Below are 6,000 nucleotides of genomic sequence, written 5' to 3'. Positions count from 1 at the left end.
TCTCGCTCTCTCTCTCTCTCTCTCGCTCTCTCTCTCTCTCTAGCTCTCGCTCTCTCTCTCTCTAGCTCTCTCTCTCTAGCTCTCTCTATCTCTCTCTCTAGCTCTCTCTCTCTGTCTCTCTCTATCTCTCTCTCTCTCTCTCGCTCTCTCTCGCTCTCTCTCGCTCTCTCTCTCTCTCGCTCTCTCTCTCTCTCGCTCTCTCTCTCTCTCTAGCTCTCTCTAGCTCTCTCTCTCTCTCTAGCTCTCTCTCTCTCTAGCTCTCTTTCTCTCTCTAGCTCTCTCTCTCTAGCTCTCTCTCTAGCTCTCTCTCTCTCTCTCTAGCTCTCTCTCTCTCTAGCTCTCTCTCTCTCTCTCTCGCTCTCTCGCGCTCTCTCGCTCTCTCTCGCTCTCTCTCTCTCTCGCTCTCTCTCTCGCTCTCTCTCTCTCTCTAGCTCTCTCTAGCTCTCTCTCTCTCTCTAGCTCTCTCTCTCTCTCTCGCTCGCTCTCTCGCGCTCTCTCGCTCTCTCTCGCTCTCTCGCGCTCTCGCGCTCTCTCTCTCTAGCTCTCTCTCTCTAGCTCTCTCTATCTCTCTCTCTAGCTCTCTCTCTCTGTCTCTCTCTATCTCTCTCTCTCTCTCTCGCTCTCTCTCGCTCTCTCTCGCTCTCTCTCGCTCTCTCTCTCTCTCGCTCTCTCTCTCTCTCGCTCTCTCTCTCTCTCTAGCTCTCTCTAGCTCTCTCTCTCTCTCTAGCTCTCTCTCTCTCTAGCTCTCTTTCTCTCTCTAGCTCTCTCTCTCTAGCTCTCTCTCTAGCTCTCTCTCTCTCTCTCTAGCTCTCTCTCTCTCTAGCTCTCTCTCTCTCTCTCTCGCTCTCTCGCGCTCTCTCGCTCTCTCTCGCTCTCTCTCTCTCTCGCTCTCTCTCTCGCTCTCTCTCTCTCTCTAGCTCTCTCTAGCTCTCTCTCTCTCTCTAGCTCTCTCTCTCTCGCTCGCTCTCTCGCGCTCTCTCGCTCTCTCTCGCTCTCTCGCGCTCTCGCGCTCTCTCTCTCTCTCGCGCTCTCTCTCTCTAGCTCTCTCTCACTCTCTCTCTCTCTCTCTCTCTCTAGCTCTCTCTTTCTCTCTCTCTAGCTCTCTCTCTCTCTCTCTCTAGCTCTCTCTCTCTCTCTCTCTAGCTCTCTCCCTCTCTCTCTAGCTCTCTCTCTCTAGCTCTCTCTCTCTCTATCTCTCTCTCTCCCTCTATCTCTATCTCTCTCTAGCTCTCTCTCTCTCTCTCTCTAGCTCTCTCCCTCTCTCTCTAGCTCTCTCTCTCTAGCTCTCTCTCTCTCTCTCTCTCTATCTCTCTCTCTCCCTCTATCTCTATCTCTCTCTAGCTCTCTCTCTCTCCAGCTCTCTCTCTCTCTAGCTCTCTCTCTCTCTCTCTAGCTCTCTCTCTCTCTCTCTAGCTCTCTCTCTCTCTAGCTCTCTCTCTCTCTCTAGCTCTCTCTCTCTCTCTCTCTAGCGCTCTCTCTCTCTCTAGCTCTCTCTCTCTCTCTAGCTCTCTCTCTCTCTCTCTCTCTAGCTCTCTCTCTCCCTCTCTCTCTAGCTCTCTCCCTCTCTCTCTCTAGCTCTCTCCCTCTCTCTCTCTCTAGCAATCTCTCTCTCTCTCTCTAGCTCTCTCTCTCTCTCTCTCTCGCTCTCTCGCGCTCTCTCTCTCTAGCAATCTCTCTCTCTCTCTCTCTAGCTCTCTCTCTCTCTCGCTCTCTCGCGCTCTCTCGCTCTCTCTCTCTCGCTCTCTCGCGCTCTCGCGCTCTCTCGCGCTCTCGCGCTCTCTCGCTCTCTCGCGCTCTCGCGCTCTCGCGCTCTCTTGCTCTCTCGCTCTCTCGCTCTCTCTCTCGCGCGCGCTCTCGCGCTCTCTCTCTCGCTCTTACGCTCTCTCGCTCTCTCGCTCTCTCTCGCTCGCTCTCTCTCGCGCGCTCTCTCTCTCTCTCTTTCTCTCTCGCGCTCTCTCTCTCTAGCTCTCTCTCTCTCTCGCGCTCTCTCTCTCTAGCTCTCTCTCTCTAGCTCTCTCTCTCTCTAGCTCTCTCTCTCTCTCTAGCTCTCTCTCTCTCTCTCTCTAGCTCTCTCTCTCTCTCTAGCTCTCTCTCTGTCTCTCTCTAGCTCTCTCTCTCTAGCTCTCTCTCTCTCTAGCTCTCTCTCTCTCTCTTGCTCTCTCTCTCTCTCTAGCTCTCTCTCTAGCTCTCTCTCTCTCTAGCTCTCTCTCTCTCTAGCTCTCTCTCTCTCTAGCTCTCTCTCTCTCTCTAGCGCGCTCTCTCTCTCTCTCTAGCTCTCTCTCTCTAGCTCTCTCTCTCTCTAGCTCTCTCTCTCTCTAGCTCTCTCTCTCTAGCTCTCTCTCTCTCTAGCTCTCTCTCTCTCTAGCTCTCTCTCTCTAGCTCTCTCCCTCTCTCTCTCTCTAGCTCTCTCCCTCTCTCTCTCTCTAGCTCTCTCCTTCTCTCTCTCTAGCTCTCTCTCTCTCTCTCTAGCTCTCTCTCTCTCTCTCTCTAGCTCTCTCCCTCTCTCTCTCTCTAGCTCTCTCCCTCTCTCTCTCTCTCTCTAGCTCTCTCTCTCTCTCTAGCTCTCTCTCTCTATCTAGCTCTCTCTCTCTCTCTAGCTCTAGCTCTCTCTCTCTCTCTCTAGCTCTCTCTCTCTAGCTCTCTCTCTCTAGCTCTCTCTCTCTAGCTCTCTCTCTCTCTCTAGCTCTCTCTCTCTAGCGCTCTCACTCTCTAGCTCTCTCTCTCTCTCTCTAGCTCTCGCTCTCTCTCTCCTCTCTCTCTCTCTCTCTAGCTCTCGCTCTCTCTCTCTCTAGCTCTCTCTCTCTCTAGCTCTCTCTCTCTCTCTAGCTCTCTCTCTCTCTAGCTCTCTCTCTCTAGCTCTCTCTCTCTAGCTCTCTCTCTCTCTCTAGCTCTCTCTCTCTCTAGCTCTCTCTCTCTCTCTAGCTCTCTCTCTCTAGCTCTCTCTCTCTCTCTAGCTCTCTCTCTAGCTCTTTCTCTAGCTCTCTCTCTCTAGCTCTCTCTCTAGCTCTCTCTCTCTAGCTCTCTCTCTCTCTAGCTCTCTCTCTAGCTCTCTCTCTCTAGCTCTCTCTCTCTAGCTCTCTCTCTCTCTCTAGCTCTCTCTCTCTCTCACTCTAGCTCTCTCTCTCGCTCTAGCTCTCTCTCTCTAGCTCTCTCTCTCTAGCTCTCTCTCTCTAGCTCTCGCTCTCTCTCTCTCTCTAGCTCTCGCTCTCTCTCTTTCTCTCTAGCTCTCGCTCTCTCTAGCTCTCGCTCTCTCTCTCTCTAGCTCTCGCTCTCTCTCTCTAGCTCTCTCTCTCTAGCTCTCGCTCTCTCACTCTCTCTCTAGCTCTCGCTCTCTCTCTCTAGCTCTCGCTCTCTCTCTCTCTCTAGCTCTCTCTCTCTCTAGCTCTCTCTCTCTCTAGCTCTCTCTCTCTCTAGCTCTCTCTCTCTCTCTCTCGCTCTCTCTCTCTCTCTAGCTCTCGCTCTCTCTCTCTCTAGCTCTCGCTCTCTCTCTCTCTCGCTCTCGCTCTCTCTCTAGCTCTCGCTCTCTCTCTCTAGCTCTCGCTCTCTCTCTCTCTCTCTAGCTCTTTCTCTCTCTAGCTCTCTCTCTCTCGCTAGCTCTCTCTCTCTTTCTCTAGCTCTCTCTCTCTCTAGCTCTCTCTCTCTCTCTAGCTCTCTCCCTCTCTCTCTCTCTCTAGCTCTCTCCCTCTCTCTCTCTCTAGCTCTCTCCCTCTCTCTCTCTCTCTCTAGCTCTCTCTCTCTCTCTCTAGCTCTCTCTCTCTATCTAGCTCTCTCTCTCTCTAGCTCTAGCTCTCTCTCTCTCTCTCTCTCTAGCTCTCTCTCTCTAGCTCTCTCTCTCTAGCTCTCTCTCTCTAGCTCTCTCTCTCTCTAGCTCTCTCTCTCTCTCTAGCGCTCTCTCTCTCTAGCTCTCTCTCTCTCTCTCTCTAGCTCTCGCTCTCTCTCTCCTCTCTCTCTCTCTCTCTAGCTCTCGCTCTCTCTCTAGCTCTCTCTCTCTCTCTCTAGCTCTCTCTCTCTCTAGCTCTCTCTCTCTCTCTCTCTAGCTCTCTCTCTCTCTAGCTCTCTCTCTCTCTAGCTCTCTCCCTCTCTCTCTCTCTAGCTCTCTCCCTCTCTCTCTCTCTAGCTCTCTCCTTCTCTCTCTCTCTAGCTCTCTCTCTCTCTAGCTCTCTCCCTCTCTCTCTCTCTAGCTCTCTCCCTCTCTCTCTCTCTAGCTCTCTCCCTCTCTCTCTCTCTCTCTCTAGCTCTCTCTCTCTCTCTCTCTCTAGCTCTCTCTCTCTATCTAGCTCTCTCTCTCTCTCTAGCTCTAGCTCTCTCTCTCTCTCTCTCTAGCTCTCTCTCTCTAGCTCTCTCTCTCTAGCTCTCTCTCTCTAGCTCTCTCTCTCTCTAGCTCTCTCTCTCTCTCTAGCGCTCTCTCTCTCTAGCTCTCTCTCTCTCTAGCTCTCGCTCTCTCTCTCCTCTCTCTCTCTCTCTAGCTCTCTCTCTCTCTCTAGCTCTCTCTCTCTCTCTCTAGCTCTCTCTCTCTAGCTCTCTCTCTCTCTCTCTAGCTCTCTCTCTCTCTCTAGCTCTCTCTCTCTAGCTCTCTCTCTCTCTAGCTCTCTCTCTCTCTCTAGCTCTCTCTCTCTCTAGCTCTCTCTCTCTCTCTAGCTCTCTCTCTCTAGCTCTCTCTCTCTCTCTAGCTCTCTCTCTAGCTCTTTCTCTAGCTCTCTCTCTCTAGCTCTCTCTCTAGCTCTCTCACTCTCTAGCTCTCTCTCTAGCTCTCTCTCTAGCTCTCTCTCTCTAGCTCTCTCTCTCTAGCTCTCTCTCTCTCTAGCTCTCTCTCTCTCTCTCACTCTAGCTCTCTCTCTCTCTCGCTCTAGCTCTCTCTCTCTCTAGCTCTCTCTCTCTAGCTCTCTCTCTGTAGCTCTCGCTCTCTCTCTCTCTAGCTCTCGCTCTCTCTCTTTCTCTCTAGCTCTCGCTCTCTCTCTCTCTAGCTCTCGCTCTCTCTCTCTCTCTAGCTCTCGCTCTCTCTCTCTCTAGCTCTCTCTCTCTAGCTCTCGCTCTCTCACTCTCTCTCTAGCTCTCGCTCTTTCTCTCTCTCTCTCTAGCTCTCGCTCTCTCTCTCTCTCTAGCTCTCTCTCTCTCTAGCTCTCTCTCTCTCTAGCTCTCTCTCTCTAGCTCTCTCTCTCTCTCTCTCGCTCTCTCTCTCTCTCTAGCTCTCGCTCTCTCTCTCTCTAGCTCTCGCTCTCTCTCTCTCTCGCTCTCGCTCTCTCTCTAGCTCTCGCTCTCTCTCTCTAGCTCTCGCTCTCTCTCTCTCTCTCTCTAGCTCTTTCTCTCTCTAGCTCTCTCTCTCTCTCTAGCTCTCTCTCTCTTTCTCTAGCTCTCTCTCTCTCTAGCTCTCTCTCTCTCTAGCTCTCTCTCTAGCTCTCTCTCTCTCTAGCTCTCTCTCTCTAGCTCTCTCTCTATCTCTCTCTCTCTCTCTAGCTCTCTCTCTAGCTCTCTCTCTCTCTCTAGCTCTCTCTCTCTCTCTAGCTCTCTCTCTCTCTCTAGCTCTCTCTCTCTCCAGCTCTCTCTCTCTCTCTAGCGCTCTCTCTCTCTCTAGCTCTCTCTCTCTCTAGCTCTCTTTCTCTCTCTCTAGCTCTCTCTCTCTCTAGCTCTCTCTCTCTCTCTAGCTCTCTCTCTCTAGCTCTCTCTCTCTAGCTCTCTCTCTCTCTAGCTCTCTCTCTAGCTCTCTCTCTCTAGCTCTCTCTAGCTCTCTCTCTCTCGCTCTCTCTCGCTCTCTCTCGCTCTCTCTCGCTCTCTCTCTAGCTCTCTCTCTCTAGCTCTCTAGCTCTCTCGCTCTCTCTCTCTCTAGCTCTCTCGCTCTCTCTCTAGCTCTCTCTCGCTCTCTCTCTAGCTCTCTCTCTCTAGCTCTCTCTCGCTCTCTCTCGCTCTCTCTCGCTCTCTCTCTCTCGCTCTCTCTCGCTCTCGCTCTCTCTCTCTCTCTCTAGCTCTCTCTCTCTCTCTCTCTAGCTCTCTCTCTCTCTAGCT

General features: G+C 52.4%; 1 pseudogene; it reads right to left on the bottom strand.

Moving 5' to 3' along the window:
- Positions 1 to 2,056: 2,056 nt before the first annotated feature.
- LOC136627103 (RNA-binding protein 25-like) lies at positions 2,057 to 3,246 on the bottom strand (annotated as a pseudogene).
- Positions 3,247 to 6,000: the final 2,754 nt, after the last annotated feature.

The sequence above is a fragment of the Eleutherodactylus coqui genome, chromosome 5 (genome assembly GCF_035609145.1).
Source record: "Eleutherodactylus coqui strain aEleCoq1 chromosome 5, aEleCoq1.hap1, whole genome shotgun sequence".
NCBI lineage: Eukaryota > Metazoa > Chordata > Amphibia > Anura > Eleutherodactylidae > Eleutherodactylus > Eleutherodactylus coqui.
This window is presented reverse-complemented; position numbering and strand designations above follow the sequence as displayed.